Here is a 25161-nt window from a genome sequence, read left to right as displayed (position 1 = left end):
ACAGTCCATGGGATCACAGAGTCAGACATGACTGAGCGACTGAGCACACAAGTAGCTAACTTAGCACTCAGAGTGATCATTTGAAATTAAATAGAGGGGACCTCCTGGTAGTCCAGTGATTAAGACTTTGCCTCCCAGTGCAGAGGGTGCAGGTTTGGTTCGATCGTTGGTCGGGAAGTTAAGATCCCATGAGCCTTGTAGCCAGAAGTCCAAAACATAAAACAGAAGCAGTATTGTAACTAATTCAGTAAAGACTTTAAAAATGGTCCATGTTAAAAAAAAATCTTTAAAAAATAAATTAATTAAAGTAAATAGAAATCAGATCTTTTCACGTCTTTGCTTAAAACTCTTCAACATTTTTTCCTGTCACTCAGAAAAAAAGATATAATCCTTAAGTGAAGTGAAGTGAAGTCACTCAGTTGTGTCTGACTCTTGGCGACCACATAGACTGTAGCCTACCAGGCTCCTCTGTCCATGGGATTTTCCAGGCAATAGTCCTGGAGTGGATTGCCATTTCCTTCTCCAGCGGATTTTCCCAACCCAGGGATAGAACCTGGGTCTCCCGCATTGTAGACAGACACTTTACCGTCTGAGCCACCACTCAAATCTAGGTACATGCTGGCCCCAGCTAAAATCTCCATTTGTACTTCCTCCTACTCACCTCTGTCCTCAGGCAATCTGGCCATGCTGTGTGCCATGCAGTTTTTAAGAAGCTAAGACATTTCTGCCTTGGGGTGTTTAATGCTTCCCCTTGCTTCTGCCTGGGATATTTGTCTGTTATTCTCCCTCTAGAGTCAGACACGACTGAAGTGAATTAGCACACACGCTCGTATGCACAATCGCACACACTCTCTCACCTATAGGTCTCTGCCCGAGTGTCCCCTTAGCTATGAAGGGGACTACCCTATCTAAGGCAGCAACTTCTCTTTCCCTTGGCCTGCTCTATCTCCCTTACTGTGTTTTACTTTTCTCCATCTTTTATCTTTTGACATATAATAAGTTTTTTTGGTCTGTTGTCCATCTCTCCTCTTTAGAATGAAAGTTCACAAAGACAGAGATTTCTATCTGCTTTCCTTATTGTCTCAAACTCAGTACTAGACTGGTGACTGACACAGAGTGGAATTCAGTACGAGTTTGCTGAACACATCTGAATCCATAATTGTTGAAGCAAGCCTATTACTTTTCCTTCCTATTTATTATGTTTCTATCTTGTTCTTTTTTTCTGCTTAAAAAATTCACATGTAATAATTCATGTCATCCAGAAATTATAATAAATAAAATGCTGTATAGTGTATAGCATTAAAAATATTACTTGTATTTTAAAAAACATGATTTCTTGAAAGAGAAGTGAAAAAATGCTGACTATCCCATCATGTTCATGTGGGAAATTCTTATCCTTGTTTTTGACTATGTTGATTCTCATTAGAATTCTCTAGAAAGCAGATTAAGTAGATTTCCTAGTTTTTTTTTTTTTTTTTTTAATGCTCTGAGTTTTCTGAATTGAACTGTTTGGGACTTCCGTTCTAGCAGTGTAGATACAAGTTTGCTGAGTCAATCATTACCTCTCATTCAGATTCCTATAAAAGAGTTGTCTAGGGATAGAAGTGTGTGGGCTATGAAAAGAAAATTTACATCTGAAAGGAATGCATTTTTCTATTGGGAGAAGTACTGGAGTTCACTAATACTCTTGCTTTAGAGAAAGTCAAGTTTATCTTCGGTCACATAATGTAACACCAGAGCCGGAAAGAACCACAGATGCGTCTTGCCTCATACATTCTGGAACACTATTCAGATTATGCAGACCAGTGGGCAAGATAACTGTTGTATATACATACAATTGTTAAAAGGTTGCAGTAATAGCCATTCACACTTTCTTTGTCTTATTCTTGTCAAAGACTAAAATAGTAATCTAACAATTCTATATAGCAGAAGCCCCACATGTTACTCTTGCTCTACTATTCTTAAACATGTGCTGCAGTTGTTAATCTCTCAAATCTTTCTTTCCAAGGGGCCCCCCAGAGGACCATGGATTTGTGTCTGGACTTGGAGGGTAGATGAAACTCCTTAGACTTTTGTGCACTGTGTGAACCAAGCCATGTCTCCAGCCCAACTAACCGAAGAACATATAATTGGAGTCAGCTGAAAGCTCATGTGAGTATAATAAATATATAATTATGTAATATATAAATAAATAAGGTGGCCCTTGATTTTTTATTTTCTATTTTCTCTTGTGCATCTATCTCTTTCAAGGCTTCATAAGACGGTAACATGAAAACATACCTTACCATATGTAAAACAGATAGCCAATGGGAATGTGCTGTATGACTCAGGAAACTCAAATGGGGGCTTGGTAACAACCTAGAACGGTGGGATGGGGAGGGAGGTGGGAAGGATGTTCAAGTGGGAGGGGACATGGGTAATCCTATGGATGATTCATGTTGATGTTCAGTAGAAACCAATGCAATACTGTAAAGCATTTATTCTTCAATTAAAAATAAATAAATTTTTTAAAAAAGACTTCCACAAGAAGGGCTGATAAAGCCTTGGCTGCTGCTGCTGCTAAGTCGCTTCAGTCGTGCCCGACTCTGTGTGACCCCATAGACGGCAGCTCACTAGGCTCCTCTGTCCCTGGGATTCTCCAGGCAAGAATACTGGAGTGGGTTGCCATTTTCTTCTCCAGTGCATGAAAGTGAAAAGTGAAACTGAAGTTGCTCAGTCGTGCCTGACTCTTAGCGACCCCATGGACTGCAGCCTATCAGGCTCCTCCGTCCATGGGATTTTCCAGGCAAGAGTACTGGAGTGGGGTGCCATTGCCTTCTCCAAAAGCCTTGGCAGGGTGTGGGTTTTCATGGGACCTATAAATACCCTCTATATGTGTCCCCGAACTCACCATAATCCCAAACAGAAATTGTCAGTACACTTCAGCTATCTGTCCAATTGAGAAGTGGCTATCTTACTGCTTGTTTGTACAAGCATAGCTTAGCAGGGCACGAGATGAAATTCTCTCCAAGTTTAAAGGCAGCCACGTATTTAATTAAGCAAAATCATATGTTTATCATTTCCCAATATTTCTAAAGTATTGGTTCAATCTGTGCTGCAGATGCTTTTTAAGATGTATTGTAAGCTAGCCAGGGTGACTTTGGGAATGCTTAGATTATGACTACATTAGCAGTGCAAGCAAATAGGCCACAGCGGGAACCTGCAAAGCTGCAGGCCTGATGAGTCCATAATGGATCCTCTCTTTGGTAAGTAAACTGGCATCTGCTCCTCTTTGAACATCGTTAGAGCAGATTACCTTTCCCTTCTCTGTGCATCAGAGAGACTGGGGTTTTCTTCCGCTCTTTTCAAAATTTAATTAATTAATTTATGGCTGCACTAGGTCTTCATTGCTGTACAGGCTTTCTCTAGTTACTCTAGAGCTACTCTCTAGTTGCAATGCACAGGCTTCTCATTGCAGCAGCTTCCCTTGTTGCACAGCACAGGCTCTAGAGCACGGGCTCAGTGACTATGGGCTTAGCTGCCATTGCAGCAGGTGATATCTTTCTGGACCAGGGATCAAGCCCATGTCCCCTGCATTGGCAGGTGGATTTTTAACCCCTGGACCACCAGGGAAGTCCCTGAGGTTTTCTGCTTTCAGCAAGAAAAAAATTATTTTTGGACCCAAACTTTTGAAGATAAGATTGGAAAGAAAGGTCTAGGCAAGGGGAAGTACAGACAGAGGAGTACAAGTAAGTGGAAAGATGTCTTCATGATTATCAAATGGCTCTGTGTGGCTGGAGGTTCAGAGCAAGGACAGGAAATAAGGGGAAGAAAAGAAAGGCAGGGGAAGGTAGCAGAAGAAGCAGCCAGGGTTGGATCTGGAAAGGTGTAATCTGCCACATTAGGGGTCCTGGACACTATTCTACGAAAAATGAAGATCTATTAGATTACTTAATGCATGGAAAAATATGACCAAGTTTATATTTCAGAAAACTGACTCTGGCTGCAATTTTGAGAGTGGATTTAAAGGAGGCAAGATTGGAGACAGGACTAACTTTGAAGCTATGGAGGTGGATGGGGATGACTGTGTAATGAGGGTAGCATGGCAGACATGGAGTTGGTCATTGTCATACATTAGGTGACTCCGTTCTCATTGCAACCCAGAGGTAGAGAATATTATGTCCCCTGTTTTACGGATGAGGACTGGCAGTCACACAGAGCGTTAAGAGGCAGACTAGTATTCCAACATGGGGGTCTAACTCTGGAGGTGGAATGTATTCTGGAGCACAAAACATGGAGTGCCTGAAATAAGCCAGACCTTGTAGATCACAGATCACTATGTCAGGAAAGCACCTGTTCACTGGATGGTTCTAGTTCCTCTGTTGACTCTTCCCAACTTTATAGCTTGAGCATTTCATTTACTTTTAACACGGATATTGTAGAGCTAAGTGAGATAATTCACCTGATGCTAAATTCTTAAAGAGATGGGAATACCAGACCATCTGACCTGTCTCTTGAGAAAACCTGTATGCAGGTCGGGAAGCAATAGTTAGAACTGGACATGGAACAACAGACTGATTCCAAATAGGAAAAGGAGTACGTCAAGGCTGTGTATTGTCACCCTGCTTATTTAACTTCTATGCAGAGTATATCATGAGAAACGCTGGACTGGAAGAAACACAAGCTGGAATCAAGATTGCTGGGAGAAATATCAATCACCTCAGAAATGCAGATGACACCACCCTTATGGCAGAAAGTGAAGAGCAGCTAAAAAGCCTCTTGATGAAAGTGAAAAAGGAGAGTGAAAAAGTTGGCTTAAAGCTCAACATTCAGAAAATGAAGATCATGGCATCTGGTCCCATCACTTCATGGGAAATAGATTGGGAAACACTGGAAACAGTGTCAAACTTTATTTTTTGGGGCTCCAAAATCACTGCAGATGGTGACTGCAGCCATGAAATTAAAAGATGCTTACTCCTTGGAAGGAAAGTTGTGACCAACCTAGATAGCATATTGAAAAGCAGAGACATTACTTTGCCAACAAAGGTCCATCTAGTCAAGGCTATGGTTTTTCCAGTAGTCATGTATAGTTGTGAGAGTTGGACTGTGAAGAAAGCTGAACGCTGAAGAATTGATGCTTTTGAACTGTGGTGTTGGAGAAGACTCTTGAAAGTCCCTTGGACTGCAAGAAGATCCAACCAGTCCATCCTCAAGGAGATCAGTCCTGGGTATTCACTGGAAGGACTGATGTTGAAGCTGAAACTCCATGCAACCTCATGTGAAGAGCTGACTCATTGGAAAAGACCCTGATGCTGGGAGGGATTGGGGGCAGGAGGAGAAGGGGATGATAGAAGATGAGATGGCTGGATGGCATCACCGACTTGATGCACATGAGTTTGGGTGAACTGGAGTTGGTGATGGACAGGGAGGCCTGGCGTGCTGTGATTCATGGTGTTGCAAAGAGGTGGACACGACTGAGTGACTGAACTGAACTGAATTTTTTCCTCATCCATCCTGAGGAAATTTATTATGTAGTTATAAAGGAGAAGGAGAAAATTTAATCCAGAATTTATAAAGATTTTCAAATGAAAGTGGTTAGACTAATGGAAAGTATTGTCCCAGAAACACTCTGAAATCCTTGAAGGCAAATGTAAGTCAAGTAAATTACACTTAATGGTAGGGCAGATATTCCATGAATAAATGTAATTTGGTCTGTTTTTAGTTTCCATAAAAAAAAAATTAGTGCCCTGTGTTAGATCTATTAGCTAAAAATAAGTCTCCTACATGTTAGGTTCAGAAAGAGTCATATTTTAGATTCTAAAATTGGAATACCACTTATATATCCAGTTTTCATAGAAAATGGATTTTTTCTAACCTTTCAGTAACTATAAGTTTTTTTCTTATGATGAAAATAAGGACTGGATTAATTTCTCTAAACATCTTAAAATAAATTTAGTAGATTTTTTTCCTACCTTCTCTCCTTCCCTCCCTTCTCCTGTCTCTCCTTCCTTCCTTCTTCCCTCTTTTTTATTCTATTTTTGGCTGCACCGCATGACTTGTGGGATCTCAGTTCCCCGACCAGGGGTTGAACCCGGGTGAAAGCAGTGAAAGCACTGAGGCCTAACCACTGGACCGCCAGGGGACCCCCACCTTTTTCTCATTCTATTTAAGCGTTAACCAAAGGCAGGGAAACCCATTTGAAGAAAAAAGTGCGCTCTTCCCTCTTCCTCCTTATGTTGTAAAATCTGCACATCGTTGACAGAATGTTGATTTAGAATTACGCTAATTGGCAGTGAAAGACTTCATATAATCCTGTTTATATGACCTCCAATAATGTTGAAAGATCAAATAAAAGACCTACCCTGGCAATTTTCAGAAGCCGTCATAGAATATAACAGAAATGATTTAGATGGATGAACTTCCAGTTTCCACAAAATGTGAATTTACATTTTACACAAAACCCACTTCATCAGTCACCTGGCCTACCCTACAAGGAAGACTTCTGTGGGGACCAAGTGCCCGCTTTTCTTTATGGGCACATTCAAAAAATCCTTATTAACTGTTTCTAATAAGCTGCAAATACTGGTCACTTCTCTAGAAGAATTATCACTAGGTCTTTGTGTCCTTTATTCAGGAGGGACACTGGTTTTCAGTATCAATGCCAAGAGCCATCAATAACACAACTGGCAATAGTCCCTGATGTTAGCAAGGGTCATCATCACCTTTTAACAGGTAGATACTGAAAGAAAGGGCCAGATCTTCAAAGACTGGTCTAAAAAAATATACACAACAAAATCTGAGACCATTCATGCTTTCCTAAAGGCAGATCTTTTTTTGACTTTGTTATAAAATAGTGATTCACACAATTGCTTATGTAATTTTCAACATACTATATCTTTTATCTAAGCTTCAGCATCTTTCTTTCCTGTTCTTAGAATAAGAACATCAGAACCCAGAGTGACCTTACTTAAGAAGCACCCTTTCCATCAGGGGCCAGGGCTCTGGTGCCCCAGAGGCAAACAGTGCTGAGAATGAGCAGCAGGACACGCACACTTGAGACAGAGAGGAATGGAGACTGATGATGTGGGAGACAGAGGGACACTGTTTCAGACTGAGTAGCCAGAGACCTGAGCAAAGCTAGGGCGTGAGCCATGCAGATGTCAGGAGCCAGGGCATTCTTGGCGGAAAGAATGGAATGTGTAAGCCACCTGAGGTGGGAGTGGATGTGGCTGCGATAATAGTTATTCACAATCTTACAGGGCTCTGGCAAAGCCAGCCTAGGACACCATGTGTGATAGTATCTAGAACACTCTCTGGAACTTACTAATCATTTAAAGAATGCTTTTAAAGAATGAGAACTCTCCTCAATTGCTGACTTGACAAATTCAAATGCTATCTATAGAGCGATTATATGGGGCACAGTTGAATTCCTCAATGATTCACAAATCAAAGGCTTTAGAACCTGACAGTATCTCTCAGCAGAGTTGGTCTTCATAGTATTGTTGAAATAAGCTTGTTTAGATTCTAAAGAAAGCAAAATATGCCATCATGTAATGAGACTTTACTAGTCAGAGTAAATAACAGTAACCACTGTAACAAATAATCCTCTAAAATATGATTTAACCCCAAAACATCTTGTTCTCACTCACAAAATTCAACATGGATATTCTTGGTCAGGCAACTTCCTTCCACATGGTGATTCAAGCATCCAGCTCCTACTACTTTGGGATGCTGCAATCTTTAATATAGTTGGCGTGGAGGGATGAGAGGAGCAAAGTGGTGTCTGTGGACTTCCAGGAACAGACATCACTTCTGCATACTTTCATCACGGCCAGAACTCATCACAAGGCCCCACCCAGCTGCAAAAGTCTGGAAAAACCATTTACCTCAATATTCAAAAAGAAAAAAAAAAAAATCTGGTGAGCACATGGGCACAGACGGTATAGCCATTGTCTCATTTATAATATCAAGGAGGCAGGCGATATTGCTCCCATTTGTTTCCTGGGAAGAGACCTGTAAAAGGTCGCAGATTTGGCGGGTGTCACAAAGAGATTCCATCTTAGGTCTGCATGAAGAGCCGATGGCTTTATGACCACTTTACAGTGTCTCCTGAACAACAACAGGAGACGGTGTCAGAAAGAGGCTGAACTGAGTGGAGCTGGGTTTCCTGGGGCACCTTGTTGCTGTGCCCTTAATAGCTCAGCAGCTTTGGGAAGACACTCCCTGCCTTGGCATGCCAACTTTCTCATAAGAAGCGGTACTATTTGATCATAACTGCCTCGCAACTGGACTCTCTACTTCTACTCTTGTTGCCCTAAGTCTTCAATTGATTTGCTTCCCATATAGAAGTCAGAATGGTCTTTTAAAAAACATGCCAAGTAGAGACCCAGGCGTGGACACAGGTTGGGGAGGGGATGGTGGGATGAACTGGGAGAAGAGCACTGACATATAAACGTGTCAATGTGTAAAACAGAGAGCTAGTGGGAAGCTGCTGTCTACCATAGGGAGCTCGGCTTGGTCTGTGGTAACCTAGAGGGCTGCGGGGGGAAAAGGGTGGCAGGAAGGCTCAAGAGGGAGGGGATATATGGATATATAGAGCTGATTCACATTGTTAGCAGAAAAAATTCTCTAGCTCAAAAATTCATTTAGCTTTCTGGCTTTTACATTTTTTATAAGTATGTCAGTTGGAGAACCACTTCTGCACCCCTTGTAATGGTCCTTACCAGGACTAGAGGATACTGGGGAACAGTTCTGCTAGAGTCAGATCCGTATGGAATACTCAACTCCTTCTCATTCCCTTTATTTCTGGTCCTCTTAAACAACTTCCCATCGGTTAGCAGACCATTCTGTCAGAGAGCTGCTGATTCCTGTTGGTTTAGGAACGAGTCCAGAGTGGCTTGTGTTCAATAGCCCTGTTCTCTTTTCCGGAGCACCCTGAGTTTGGAAACTGCCAAATCGCTTTCACCCTAAACATGACGTGAAATGCACCCACCCGTCCAGGCTTCAGAGCCGGCCAGCTCATAAACCAGGAGATTGCGGAGGAAAAGCAGCTCTTTGCGCTGCTCCGAAACTCCTCCTCCTCCGCGTGTCCAGACTCCGCCCCCCTGGGTGCTCGGGGGGCGGGGCGGGGGGGGGTGGGTATGGGATGCTGAGGTTTTACAGGTTTAAAGTCAAGACTACAACTCTGGCCCTCAGCCAGCTTCCTCGGGGGCGGGGCGGGGGGTGGGGGTGAAAGTCCCTATCAGAATTCCCTCCGCCTTCTCTTCACCTTTTCCTCTCTGTCTGGTTGGAGCAGAACCTGCTTTCCCTTTCTTTTTCTTTGCCAGAAACAGGAGGCTGTTTCCTATTCACTGGCATGAACAGTGGCAAGTAAATGATGTCAAACATGATACCATGTTACTAAGACAAGATGGTGATTTTTGCAAGCCTCTGACATGGGAAAGCTTGGCCTGAGATGAATGAGGAATTTCCAGAATGTGGTTGCTGAACGTTTTTCAGAATAAGTCGAGTGCTGTAGGTGTTACGGGGAAGGAAGAGATATTAATCACAACCGGCTGGTAAAGCACTGGCTGGCCATAAGTTTTCTGTAAGCCCCAGGGTAATCTAACCCATGCGTTCATTCATTGTTTTATATTGAGCGCCTCTGGCCAGAACTGGGTGGGGGGTATCTCAGGTGTTGCAGTGGTAAAACATTCCACCTGCCAGTGTAGGAGACACAAGAGATATGGGTCAGGAAGATACCCTGGAGTAAGAAATGGCAACCCATTCTAGTATTCTTGTCTGGAAAATTCCATGGGCAGAGGAGCCTAGTGGGCTGTAGTCCATGGGATTGCAAAGAGTCGGTCACGACTGAGTGACTGTGCTCATAACACACCCATAGGAGACACTGAGTTTGGTCATGGAACAATAACCCCTGTAACTGGACTATCTACTTCTACTCTTGTTCCCCTAAGTCTTCAATCTATTTACTTCCCATAGAGAAGTCAGAATGGGCTTTTAAAAAGCATAAGTCAAGTAGAGAAAGGACATGTGGACCTGGATGGGGGATGCGGGGGTGGGATGAATTGGGAGAGTAGCGTAGACACAGACGCACGACCTGGTGTGAAATAGATAGCCAGTGGGGAGCTGCTGTATAGCACAGAACTCAGCTTGGTGATCTGTGATGACCTTGAGGGGCTGGGGGGAGGAGAGTGGTAGCAGGCAGGCTCAAGAGGGAGGGGTAGATACATACATAGAGCTGATTCTTGTTGTTGTACAGCAGAAACTAACACAACATTGTAAAGCAATTATACTCCAATAGTAAAATGAAAAGATAAGTAGATAAATAATAAGCACAAGTCAAATAATGTCACTCTCTCGTTGTTGTTGTTTAGTCACTAAGTTGTGTCCAGCTCTTTTGCAACCCCATGGACTGTAGCCTGCCTGGCTCCACTGTCCACTGGATTTCCCAAGCAAGAATATTGGAGTGGGTTGCTGTTCCCTTCTCCAGGGGAGCTTCCCAACCCAGGTATCAAACCTGCATCTCCTGCATTGGCAGGTGGATTCTTTGCTGCTGAACCACCAGGGAAGCCCCACTCCTTCAGTAAATACATTTTAATACCTTCCCACTGCATTTAGAATACCCCAAACTCTTTTCTGTGGCCTGCAAGGCAGAGCCTGATCTGGTCTGGCTTTGTGTCTACTCGGTATTTAGTCTTGCTTCTGTCTCCCTGTTTCTTACCACTTCCCGTCGTCACACTGGCCTCCTAGCTCCCTACACGTACTGAGCTTCTTGCCCCGGCATTCAGTGGGGCTCCTATGGGCTTGTCCTTGGCCCAGCGCATAGTGGACCTGAATCTTTCTTTTCCTTTAGACCACAGCATAAATTCGACTTCCTCTAAGAGCTCTTTTCTGATCGCCCAAGCTTAGAGGTTGCCTTTTCCCTCTATTCTCTTCTGTATCACCCATTTATGTTCCTGCCAAGAACTTATCACAATCTATAATATTTTGCTTGTTTATGCGTTTGCTTTCTCATTCATTGACTGTCTCCCCTACTTGAATGAGAGCTGTTTTTCTTTTTCACCAGAAAACAGAGCCATAAAAATGATCTCACTAAAGCCCAGTCTCTAGGACTGTCAATTGAGTGGGGAAGAAAGATGTTCCAAGGCATACCCCAGGTATGCAGTTATAATGACCATATCAGAGGGAAGCAGGGGCAAGAAGACTAATCCTTAATCTTCTCAGGCTAAATGGTCAGGGGGAGCTTCATCAGTAAGGTGAGTTCTGAGCTGGGCCTTGAACTTGACCTTGATGTGATTTGTGGATAGGGCTTATGGGATAGAGTCTTCAGTGTGTTGAGGGATGCAGGGATCTCTGGGCAGTTGAAGCACAGTGTGTATGAGCTGAAGAAGGGAGAGAGAAATTGGTAGGCAGCTGTGGCCAGATCTGGGAGACTTTGGGATGACGGAGTGCGGAGAGCGTGTCAGTCACCACAGACACCTTGAATCCAGTGAAAAATTACATTCCTCCCTCTGCCGACAGTTTGCTAGACAGCTATGCTTCTGTTGAGAACTGTCTCCTTGGTGTGCTTTTGAAGGGGAAGAATCCATTAACTACACTTAATTTCTTGCCCTTATTATGGCCCCCAATTATATGTTTCCAAGACTTCAAGCCTATCTGTGTCTGATTTGGAAATCTTGGAGCCACTTAGAAGAAGAGAATGAGACAGATATGACAGGATTATTTTCTTTTTCATTAATGTCATTCAAATATACCTTTTGGAGAAGGATCAAGCTATCGTTGCTGTTTAAAGAAGGGCTGTTTAAAGTGACAGGATGGAGGCCTCTGCCTTTAGGAAGGCGCTCACCTGCTGTCCCTGAACAGTCTTGAATCCATTGCAAATACAAAGGCTTCTGTAAAGCCTTTGAGTGTGAGTGGGGTCGCTGCTGTAGGATTTGCTTTTTCTTCACTTGCTTTTCTCCGTTCAGGAGGACAGGAGGTGGTAAAAAATCACGGGTGTGTATCAATATGGGAAACTGGAAGGTCAAGAGTTCACGCATCTTTATTTGGTGTTGTTCTCTATTAGTGCTAATTGGTATAATTCTGCTTTTTTATTAAAGTCATGTAGTCAAATCAGTTTGTTTTCACAGTGGTGAGTTAGAGAGAATGAGGAAGTTCAGCATGAAGGCTAGGAGGGTGAATTTGGGTCAGACAGACCTGGGTTTGCCTCTTGGTTCTGTTCTACTTCCGGATGATATGATCTTGGTCATGTTGTATAACCTCTCTGAGCTCTGTTCTCTCTCCTGTAAAATGGAAATAATAATTCCTATCACAGAAGATTGCTTAAAATGCTAAAGAGATGATGCTGGCAAGATGCCAATTATTGTGTCTGGAATGTAGTGCACGTCAGCCTAGCCTAGTGCATTATCTTATTATTATTATTATTTACTTCTACTGTCACTAGAGCAATTTCTGCATGTTTACTAGGCTATACATGTTAAGTAGGCAGAATTCATATCTAATTCCTTTTTATCTCCCATAGCAGCGCAATGACTAGCACATAAATAGCCCTTGATAAATATGTATGGAATGGTTTTTAATTATTAATATATTAATTTGATTTATTAATAGTTTCTTAATGGTTTTAATTCTCATTAAATTATTTGTTCAAGAAACATTTGACTAAATTCTTTTTTTTTTCCTCTCTTAGACTCTTTTTCCCATGGGTTTTAGCCAAACTCCATGAGGCAAGAGGCAGGGTGGCACTCTTTTGATAGGGTTAAGAACAGGGGTTTTGAAGTCAGGCAGAACTGGATTAGACTACCTGCTATGTGGCCTCCTGGACTCAAGCTTTTCCTCTACAAAATGGGGCTAGAGTCCATGGTGTTGCAAAAGAGTTGGACCCAACTTAGTGACTAAACCACAACAATATTTGTAGTAATAATACTGACAACAATACATACTTTGTAGATTTGTGATGCTAAGCCCTTAATCTATATTATCTCACTGATTCTCACAGACACCGAGGGAAGGACATGTTGTCATCATCTGTTAAGTGGTCTCCTATGGGGAAACAGAGGATCAAACCAGGTGAGATGAGTGAAGAGCCTGGTTCGTAGAGGCTGATGACATTGCAGCCCATCTTCCTCTCCCTTCCGTCATGTCACGGGGCACTGAAGTGCAGAGACATTCCAGCCACACAGCTGCAGAGGGTTGGGCTGAGGATCCCAGTTCATCCAGGTGGTTCCTGGTCTGTGCCATTTCCACTGGGCCCTAGAGCTTCCATCGGAGGTGCTTGGAAGATGCTTTTGCATTTATACGAACCCCTCCGTCACTCTCTAAGCCACCTTCACCTAGCTGTTTCAGGGCCAGGCAGAATGAGTTGGCCAGTCACAAGCCTGCTCTCAAGCCCAGCTTGCAGGTGATGGAGACAAAGGTCACACTCGACCCGGGCATAAAGACCTGTCTGGATTGGCAGCCCTTACGCTCACGTCCCTAGAAGCACCCCACCATCGTCCTCACAAAAGAGCCAGCACTGTCTGCCCACCAGCTTCCTAATGGGTAGTAGCTTACTGTGGAATCAGTTTGAGGGCTTCTTGAAGCTGCCTTTTACCTTTTAAAATAGCTGATGGTTGAGCCTTGCTGAGAGGGCCAGAGCTGAGTCATCTTCGGCGTAAGCTACATTCACGTTTGCTGCCAATTGCCAGATGGGCACTCTCTGCTTTTCTGATGCAAGGGACAGCAAGCTCCCTTCTCTGAGTCAATGTCACCCTGCTGGCTGGCTCTATCCACACAGTTCAATAAAACAATTTAGCCTGGACAGAGGGAATGAGAATGAGAGAGAGAGAGGGGGAGGGAGGGAGAGAGGGAGGGAGAGAGAAAGTTGGAGCTGGTGGTAAGGGAGGGAGAGAGGGAGGAAGAGATTCCTTAGACTCTAGGATGAAACCTGAGTCCTCCAGTTCACATACCTGGCACGACCAGGCAGAATGAAGACGTCTCGTTTGGAATCACCCCTGCCCCCTGCTCTCCACCCTTGCTGTTGATACTCGGAATCTGGGAATAGTGCCTCAGGGAAGAGTTTTGACTCCCTGCCCTAAGCCTTTGTTTCTGTGGCATCATGATTAATAACTTGCAAGGCTGTCCGGGGACTAGCCTACCTAATACGAAAGAGCAAGTGCCCCCGTCTCTGACTGCCACCCTCAGACTGTGTCGGGACCCGGTGTGGTCCACTTTCAGAGGCCAGGAAACTTCCTAGAATGTTTCATTCTAATAATGTGATTAATTGTGCCTATTGTTTAATATTTGTCACCCTTACCAGAACAGGACATGGGTAGGTGTGTGGATCACGTCAGCCTTGTTCACCACTCCATTTTGTCTGTCTAGCCAAGTGTCTGGCAGCAAGGGTAGGTACTAAATTAATAGTTGTTGAATGATTACACTGAAAATTGTTTGAACACATTCCTAATGGGTTTCCATCAGTCCCTTGTATTTGTTTATATCCCCTCCCCAAACCATGCAGCTCAGAGGTGATGGGGTAATCTTTGTAAAATACAAAGCCTACTTTTCATGCCTTTCCTTAAAGTCCTGCTCCTTTTACAGACAAGGAATATTTCAGCTCCCCATTTTCAACCCCTGGTCTTTCCTCTTTGTAATTCAAACTCTAATCATCCCAGAGTTTTGGGGTGGCTCCAAGACATGACATTATTTAGAGCATCTCCATCTTTTCACATGAGATTCCTTCTGCCTGGGACTTCCCTGGTGGTCCAGTGGCTAAGACTACCAATGCAGGGGGCCTGGGTTTGATCCTTGATCAGGGAACTAGATCCCACATGCTGCAAATAAGAGTTTGTATACCTCAACTAAAGATCCCACTTGTTGCAATGAAGAATCAGTGTAGCCACATAAATAAAGAAATATTAAAGAAAGATTCCCTCTGCCTGAAATGTCCTCTCTTGTTTGGAAGTCTTCTTCATACTTATTCTTTTTTTTTTTTTTTGGCCATACAGCAGGTGTAATCTTAGTTCCCTGACCAGGGATCAAACCCATGGCCGCTGCATTGGAAGCTCGGAGCCTTAACCACTGGACCACCAGGAAAATCCCACACTTGTTCTTCTTGGAAAACTTCTGCCTGTTTACCTCCACTTGAAGCCATCCCTGGGCAGTCACTCAGGCCTCCAAGTAGGATCATGGGGCCCCTCTTTATGTCCCCAGCTCTGTTCTACCTTGATTTGTTAATCGTCGGTTGCATACTCATCTTCCCCTAAAAGATAGTAAGTTTGGGGGAAGGGACGATGGGGTGGGTGAGGATGAGACAGTGGGAGGGGAGGGGAGGCAGAAATCATGAGTGAGAGGACCGAAAAGAAGACGGCTGGAAGGACAAGCCTGCACCAGAAACGGTGCGTCTCTAGCCCAGGATGGTTGCAGGGTGTGCTGGATCCATCAGGCACCTGCAGCAGCCGCAGCTGAGGGTTCTGAAATAGATTGCACACCAGGTGAGTGTGTGTGCACCTGTGCTCCAGTGCAAGGCCTGGCACGCGGCCCAGAGTCAGGCACCGATCCAGATTAGGCTTGAATTCCCCCATCAGCAAACAGCAGGGCAGGGAACAGAGGCGCCGGCTAATTTTGAGTGGGTCAATGCCTTCTCTGCTGGAGACGTCCTAAAACAGGTCAAGAATCACGCCAGAATCCCGGACTGCCTCAGCTGGTCCTCGGTGATGCTGGAGGCATGTGATTGGGGTTTTGCCCCTGACTTTGGAGAACTGGTTAACTGGCCCATAATATCAAGCTGGTTTGGGGCATTTTGAAATAGAAAGTGGAAATTAACAGCATAGTAGAAAGGACCTAGGCCTTACAGTCAGATAGATCTAGCTAATCCTCCCACGTAACCGTGGATAATCATTTAACTCTCTGAGCCTCACTTTATCCTTCAATAAAATGGAAATAGTTCTAGTATCTGCCTTATGCCCTGCTGAGGATTAGATGTGATACTATACTGTATCCCCAGGAGGCTTCCCAGGAGGTGCATGTGGTAAAAAACCCACCTATCAATGCAGGAAACATGAAAGATGCAGGTTTGACCCCTGGGTCTGGAAAGATCTCCTGGAGCAGGGCACAGCAACCCTCTCCAGTATTCTTGCCTGGAGAATTCCATGGACAGAGGAGCCTGGTGGGCTACAGTCCATAGGGGTGGCAAAGAGTCAGACATGACTGAAACGATTTAGCACATACACTATACGGCATCCCAATGTTTAGTGCTTAAGTGTTTCTTAACTAGGGGCAATTTTGTCCTCCTGGGAACATATGGCAATGTGTCGAGACATTTTTGATTGTTACAACTGGGCAGTGTGCTATTGCCATCTACTCAGAAGAGACTGAGGATGCTGCTAAACATTCTGTAATTCATGACACAGCACCTCCCTCCCCAACCAAAAACAAAGAATTGTCCAGTCCAAAATGCCAACAGTGCTGAGGTAGAGAAAATCTGCCTTAGAGTAAGCTTGGCCATCTGGAGGTAGTAAAAATGCTAACTATTAAAATATAATCATTATCTCTTTCCACTTATATTTACTGAACATATATTTAGAAAATCTGTAAGAAGCTATGGCAAATTAAAAATGGCTATAATTTCTTTGGTGCTTCTTCCTTTAAGAAGTGGGGTCTCTGTCACCTCACTTTGAACCTAAGAAGGCTCTTCGATTGCTTTGAACAACAAAATATGGTATAAATGAACATCTGCTAGTTTATGGAACTAGTAGCTTCTGCTTCCTGCCTCTTAGAACATCCTCTTTGAGAATCCTAAAATACCATGTGGGAAGGCTGGCTTCTTGAGAGTATCACGCTGGAACACTCAAGGCAGGTGACCTGGTGGACAGCCCCAGTGAAGTCTAGCCTTCCAGCCACTCCTGCCAAGGATCAGCCATGTGAGCAAATTCTCTTGAACACTCCAGAGCAGCCCGTCCACTAGGGAAATATCACTGGCAAAGTGATATAGTCATCACACTGAGAATTGCCCAGTTGGGTCCTGCCTGGATTTCTGCTTCACAAAACTGTGTAATATGATAAAATTTACTGTCTTTAGCTATGTCCTGGGGTAATTTGTTTTGCACTGATACATGATCACAAAGAAGGATTAGATCTGCTCAACTGATAATATCTTGATAAGAAAAGATCCCCTCAACAGAAAAGAGAAAAGTGCAAGACAAAATATTTGTAAGTATGGTCATGAGAGGAAGCCACTGCAGTGGCCTTGAAGATTACTGCATTTAAATCACAAAGATCAAAAGTCTTACTACCTGAATGATTTGGGGCCAGTTTCTTAAGCTCTTAGGGCATCAAGGTTTTTAACTGTATATGTTGATAATAATAATACCTACCACATGGAGTTATTCTGAATATTTAATAAGAAAAAAATACATGAAAGTGCCTAATGCAGTCATTGGCACAAAACAAGCCTTTGTTAATATTTGTTGAATTTCAACACTTTTAGGGGTTAGGAGAAAAAAGATTAGTAAAAGCTTGTGTTATAGAGGTTAATTTCTGAGAGTCATAAATCTTGAAGAAAATCATAAATTATTATAATTCTGAACTTCTTCCTGAAGCATAAATAGGCAACATTTGGATTTTCGATTGGTTTAGGATGTGTATGGAAATAGTTTTCTGGGGAGAGGGCTCAGGTGATTATTCTAAAAGCCCATTTGAGTTGGGCTGGAAGTCTTCTGAGAAAGCACTCCTTTAATATACATGTTGGACTTTACTCATGGAGAAAAATGGAGTAGTTAGGAGACACAATAGAAACTAAATTTCAAAGATGAACGGTGGGTCTCCTGGGGAAAGTCTCTTATGTGTATTATTAAAAAACAATTTACACAACTTGAAAGTTGCTAGTTAAGCTTTATTTGGGGTAAAATGAGGACTGCAGCCCAGGAGAAAATGTTTTTGATAGCTCTGAGAAACTGCTCCGAGTAGGCGAGGGGAGGAGTTAGGATATACAGGAGTTTTGCAACAAAAGGCGGGTGGGTGGGGACATCAAAAGATTACTGTTAATTAAAGCAACCAGATATGACAAGTTGAGGAATTTAGTGCTTTTTTATGTATGGGAAGACGCAAGAGTCCGGGCTCACTGAAATCATTCCTTTGATAGGCACCTCAACTGTGTGGGGCCAGTACCCGTGTTTTCACATCCTAAGTCTCCTTAGGGGAGAGGCTGCAGTCCGGGACTGCTGTGTGGCAGGCATTCTTTCTTCCCTGAGTGTCCTCAGGGCCCACCAGCTCACCACCAGTGAGGGGCTGCAGTGACTGTGACATGCTTTGCTTACCCATTTGACAGGAAATATTCCATTTCTCAGTATCCAGGTCTAGTCAGATGGATTTAGTAACTCAACCCAAGGTTTGGAGGCAACCGGATCTTGATGGGGGGACGAGACTAGATCTTTAGTATCATGACTGGAATGTCTAAGCAACCGCAGGGAAAGACGCTTGCATCTGGAGAGAAAATACAGTGATTGCGACTCATCCTTAGAACCTGAGTGGTGCTGCTGTGGAAGCCACTTTGAGAAGAGGAACGAAAGAGTGAGAAGCAAAGTGACTCTGGAGCAGGGGATGCACGGCCCAAGAGGAGCACCAAATACAGCCTCCCCTAAAATATGAGGCCCACAGCAGCATGGAAGTTAACCTCAGGGACTCAGAGGGAGCCAAAAGACCAAGGAGCGAGACCCCCGAGAGTGAAATAAGGTCATGAACTTAGAAAAGGGGAAGTGACTAAGCTAGCACAATTTGGGTCTAAATTTGAGTCCATGGGTTAATGAAGTGTGGAGACATTTGGTTGACAAAGACATAATAAAACACTAATCCTGAATTGTGACTTTCTTAACCTTGAAAAATGTTTATTTTTCTCATCCAAAACTGTCCAAAGGAGTGATTTGAAAAAGCTTCCTTTCAGAGAGCTCATGATCTTTCCACTCCCTGTATAATTCCCGCTGCATGTCTGGTATATTTTGTTTCTCTAAGGGTAATAGTTGGTCTGTGAAATTGGGCAGACTATGGCTCCATGGCTCCAAGAGTATTAATTGGTCTGTGAAATCGGGGAATAGCTCATGAAGCAGTCACAGAACAACCCATGACTGCTGTAGGGGGAAAGACAGAAGGTATGCCAAGTGGCTCATTGGTAAAGAACCCACCTCACCTGCCAGTGCAGGAGATGCAGGTTCGATCCCTGGATTGGGAAGATCCCCTGGAGAAGGTAGTGGCAATCCTCTCCAGTATACCTGCCCGGAAAATCCTATGGACAAAGGTGCCTGGTGGGCTACAGCCAATGGGGTCACAAAGAATTGGACACAGCTTAGTGGACAGAGGAGCCTGCTAGGCTGCAGTCCATGGGGTCGTGAAGACTGGGCGACTTCACTTTCACTTTTCACTTTCATGCATTGGAGAAGGAAATGGCAACCCACTCCAGTGTTCTTGCCTGGAGAGTCCCAGGGACGGGGGAGCCTGGTGGGCTGCCATCTATGTGTTCACACACAGTCGGATACGACTGAAGTGATTTAGCAGCAGCAGCAGCAGTAGTTGTAAGTGAGCACCCATACAATCAAAACAGCTAGATGAAAGGAAGACTTTGCCTCTGGTTGATTACTCATCCTGACTCCTGCATCCATCCACAGGGGAGCACTGGGCCAGGTTGAGCCCAATTCAACTCCATCTCCGGGGCCTGTCTATGCTAAAAATTCTTTCCCAACTCCCTACCCTGCATGTAGTCCTTATCTTCATGGTACCACAAAGTTCCTTATAGGTGCTCCTATCTTGTCTATTCTCCTTGTGGAATAAGAAAAAGTGCGCTTTGGGGATAAAACCTAGGATTTGTAATGAACTTTCTTAGTACTATGATTTAAGAACTCCATGACGTGGGGACAGCTGTAAAACTTTCCGAACCTTGCTTCTTTCATCTGTAAAATGCTAATAATAAACAAACCTTTTCCAAAGGCATGTGGAGGAGATGGATATTAAAATGTTCTGTAATATTATTTAGATGTTCTTTGGCTGATTCCTTCATTTTCTACTCATCAGTCTGCATTGGAATGGTCTTTTTTAGAACCAAACAACCATAAGCGGTCAGACTGCCCAGTATGCTTGAATTTATACCCTTCCAAAGAGGTCTTCTCAGGGCTGAAAATCTCTTATGTTCACTTGTCTTAGGGCAGAGAAACCCCAAGATACTAAGGAACATAAACAAGAAAGATGAATATGAGCCATGGTGTTTGGACTTGTGTGGTCTTTCTCCATACCTACCAGGGACTACCAATGGAAGAGAAAAAATAAGAGTGCATGAAGCTGTTTACTTCTTTCCAGAGTGTTCACCATCATTATCTGATCTGAGCTATAACATAACTCTGTGACGTAGGAACAGCAGACATTATTATTGTTACCCTTGGTTTACAAGCCAAGGCTCTAAGCCTTAGAGAAGTTCTGTGTTTAATGATTGCTTGATATACAGACTTTGGGTCATGAGGACAGTCACTAGAATGTGGCTGATCTGTCTTTTGTCTCCTGATTTTTACTGTATTGGATCACATATGGAGTTAGAGGGAAGTGCTAGTACTTTCCAAAATAACAAATATGTTCTACAGAAGAAATACTGTTTTTTCCATTTAATACTTCAGTTCAGTTCAGTTAGTCACTCAGTCATGTCTGACTCCTTGCGACCCCATGAATTGCAGCATGCCAGGCCTCTATGTCCATCACCAACTCCTGGAGTTCACTCAGACTCATGTCCATCGAGTCCGTGATGCCATCCAGCCATCTCATACTCTTTCGCCCCCTTCTCCTCCTGCCCCCAATCCCTCCCAGCATCAGAGTCTTTTCCAAGGAGTCAACTCTTCACATGAGGTGGCCAAAGTACTGGAGTTTCAGCTTTAGCATCATTTCTTCCAAAGAAAATCCCAGGGCTGATCTCCTTTAGATGGGACTGGTTGGATCTTCTTGCAGTCCAAGGGACTCTCAAGAGTCTTCTCCAACACCACAGTTCAAAAGCATCAATTCTTCGGTGTTCAGCCTTCTTCACAGTCCAACTCTCACATCTATACATGACTACTGGAAAAGCCATAGCCTTGACTAGACGGACCTTTGTCGGCAAAGTAATGTCTCTGCTTTTCAATATGCTATCTAGGTTGGTCATAACTTTTCTTCCAAGGAGTAAGTGTCTTTTAATTTCATGGCTGCAGTCACCATCTGCAGTGATTTTGGAGCCCCCCAAAATAAAGTCTGACACTGTTTCCACTGTTTCCCCATCTATTTCCCATGAAGTGATGGGACGAGATGCCATGATCTTCGTTTTCTGAATGTTGAGCTTTAAGCCTTACAACAGCCCTTCTAAGAAGTGGTTACCATCTCCATTTTATGAAGCAAATAAGGCTGAGCAAGGCTAAATGACTGTACCAGGTAATATAGCAAGTAAGTGGTGAATCCAGGATTTGAACTCAGTTCCTCTGTCTCAAAATCCTGTGCTCCTTTCTTCCCAGTGGGCCTCCTCTGTGTATGGTATTTCATGTCAAAAGAGTACTACTGTATATCTAAAATGACCTTCTGGAAATAATTCTTTTTACTAAAATAACAAGGTTCTTTCTCAGCAGAAAAAGATTTCACTTAATGGCAGTCACACACCCACTGACATTTCTCTTTGCTCTGTTAACTTAGTTGTTAAAAAAAAAAAAAAAAAAAGGTTACAATCAGCGATTTTGCCACAAGAGTGGAACTGACACCCTTAGCCAGCTGTGACCGAATGATCCATTATTCATGAAGCACAGAGGCTCCATGACTGCTCACCACCTTGCTCGTCTGTGATGGACTCTCGTTTGCTCTGGTCCCTTTGGGATATTTTCTGATTGTGACCACACAGAGCAAGCCCGTTGAATCACTTATACCCAACAACCTCCCTACGCTAAAGATTCAGAAGGACAACTTTCTCTATTTCAATATTATAGAAAACATCTTTTTGTTGCTGTTACAAGCTAAAGACGTTTCTCATTGTATCCAAAATGGGAATCATCTGCAGTATGGCTTTAAGCCACATGGAAGCAAGTAATAATCAAAAAGAAGTCTTTCCAAGGGGACAAGTGGAGTGTTTTAAATTCCAACAGCTGTGGGCAAGGTGATTGATCGTACCACAACTGTAGGGACCATGGAGAGATGGTCTTCTCAGAAGAGGAGGAAAATATCCTAGTAACATTAAGTATGGAAGTTGTTCTTTTTCTGTCCAAAGCAATGGAGATTTACAAAAGCTTTTGTAGTGAGTGCGCGCATATTAAGTTGCTTCAGTTGTGTCCAACTCTTTGTAACCCTCTGGATTGTAGCCCTCCAGACTCCTCTGTCCATAGAATTCTCCAGGCAAGAACTCTAGTGGGTTGCCATGTCCTCCTCCAGGGGATCTTCCCAACCCAGGGATTGAACCTGTGTCTCTTATATCTCCTGCATTTGCAGATGGGTTCTTTAACATTAGCAACACCTGGTAAGAGTTGGGCTTCACTTACTCATTTAAAAATGGTTCCTTTAGTTATAAATTTATGAGCTTCCCTGGTGGCTGAGGAAGATCCCCTGGAGAAGGGAAGGGCTACTCATTCCAGTATTCTGGCCTGGAAAATTCCATTGACTGTATAGTCCAGGGGATCTCAAAGAGTCAGACACGACTGAGCAACTTTCACTTTCACTGGTGGCTGAGATAGTAAAGAATCTGCCTGCAATGCAGAAGACTCAGGTTCAATCCTTGGGTCAGGAAGATCCCCTGGAGAAGGGGATGTCAACCCACTCTAGTATGCTTGCTTGAAGAATTCCATGGACAGAGGAGCTTGGTGGGCTACTGTCCATGGAGTCGCAAAGAGTTGGACACAACTGAGCGACTAACACTTATTTACTCATTTAAAGATGGTTCCTTTAGTTCTAAATTTATGTCAGATTCACATATTTCCAAACTAGCAAACAAAACAAAAAATCCATGTCCTTGCTGCATGCAAAATCCAGGCGTATAGCTGAGTACATATAAGCACTTGGGTTTCAGTTTCCATATAACCTGGTATAATTTTATGCACATATGTAAATGCAGATATGTATGTATAATGTATATGTATGTATAAAAATTAGATAATTATGTGTGGAGGGAGAGAGGGGGTGGTAATAGCTCTGAATGAACCCTTTGTTACGCTTTTTACATCCTGAGTTAGAGAATCCTCTAAGATAAGAATGAGAGGAGGAATCTGAATTGAAGTGGTTCAACTGTCCCATCCATTCACCTTCTTGGTGACTGGAATGGATCAGTAGTAGTCGCTCCCCAAGGACAATTCTTATTTGGATACGGCATCCCTTAAGGTAGTTGCTTGAGATAGCAGGGTCAACAGCCTATCTCAGGCTGCCTATCTCAGCTAGTTAAAGATTAATGTAGAGGCTGGATTGCAAGTTTCAGGACCTGGGAGAGTCTGCAGCCCTATCACTTGTTTGATAAGAACAGCAGAGTTCAGGGTAAGGGAATGTGAGCAGATCTCAACCATAATCGATTTTTGGTCTTAAAAGACAGTGTAGCACCGCAGCACGGAATGTTCCAAAGTTCTGGATTCAGGAAATGCGGGTTCAAGCCTGGTTCAGCTACCTCTTTGTTTAACAATCTTTGGTAACTTAATTAATCTCTCTGAGCCCAGTATTCTAATTAATGATGAGTGAATAACAATATTCCATTTTGGCATGGCAATGGAGAGTAAATTAGCTTGTATGAGCAGAGCATATTACATAGTATCTCATGCATAGGAAGCAGTTAATGAATTATACTTTTGTTTGTCTTTTATCCATTATCTATCTATTCACTCACTTATCGATATATCTAACTCAGAGTTATGTATGATTGGTCAGAGTCAATCTGTTGTGCTTTCCAGATGATGATTTTGGAACAATGAATAAAGAAATCATTACTTGACACATTAATACTATAATAATCATTGATCTGTAAAGTTTGACAATGGTAAGTACAAATAGATAATGACAGGAAAAATTACTTTTATTTTGGAGGATTTATTTAACATTTTAAAAGTAAACGTAGAATTTCTGTAACACATATTATTATTAAGCACATAATATATTCTGAACTCACAATATTAGTGGAATTTTATGAAATAATAGAACACACACAAGCATTTTACAAATTGTGTGCACCTTCTAAGCACCTTCTAAGTTCAGTGGGGCTTCCCTTGTGACTCAGACGGTAAAGCATCTGCCTACAATGTGGGAGACCCAGGTTCGATCCCTGGGTTGGGAATTTCCCCTGGAGAAGGAAATGGCAACCCACTCCAGTATTCTTGCCTGGAAAATCCCATGGACGGAGGAGCCTAGTTGGCTACAGTCCATGGGGTCACAAAGAGTGACCGACTGAGCAACTTCACTTCATTTCACAGTTCAGTATATGTTTAAAAATCTGCTTAAAATTTCCAAAATTTTGTTTACTTATGAATAAACTTTTATTGATTGCTTAAGAGTTTGATCATTAGATTCATTAAACGTTGCCTTGAAAAGAATAACATTGTTCATTGTGATGACAATAAAATATATCAGAAGTATAGAAGGTGGACTAAATTATTATTACCTGCTATTGAAGTCATTCAGAATGCTATATACAATTGGTTGCATTGATTTCATTGATCAGCCTTATATCTGGGCTCCTGATCTGTATTCCACAGTATATCCATCTCTCACATTCATGCTGGCACATGTTCTTCTCAAGTTAAACTTTTTAATTGTTTCATATCTGTACATTCACTTTATTCAGCAACCTATTAAATGCCTACTGTGTGGGTTCATTCATTCATTCATTCATTCATTCAACTTCTTTGGGGAGTTTAATATATTACAGACATTAAATTAGCTTCTAGGGACACAATGCAAACTTAGACATAATCTTCACCTTAAAGCAGCTTGTGATACAATGTGGATGAGTGGCAAGGCTGTATAAATATTAAAACAATATAATACAGCTGGCATAGACAAGAACTCTGAGTCATGGATCATTTTGGAGAGTCAGTTAGCCCACAGTTAACCTGGAATCTGGGGCAGCTTCTTGGAGGAAGTGACACCTAAGCTGACTATTTTAAAATAAAATAGATTAACACTAGATGAAATCGAGAATTAACATTTGAAGCAGAGGAAATAGCATGTGCAAATACCCTGGAGCAGAAGAAA

The sequence above is a fragment of the Capricornis sumatraensis genome, chromosome 11 (assembly GCF_032405125.1).
Source record: "Capricornis sumatraensis isolate serow.1 chromosome 11, serow.2, whole genome shotgun sequence".
NCBI lineage: Eukaryota > Metazoa > Chordata > Mammalia > Artiodactyla > Bovidae > Capricornis > Capricornis sumatraensis.
This window is presented reverse-complemented; position numbering follows the sequence as displayed.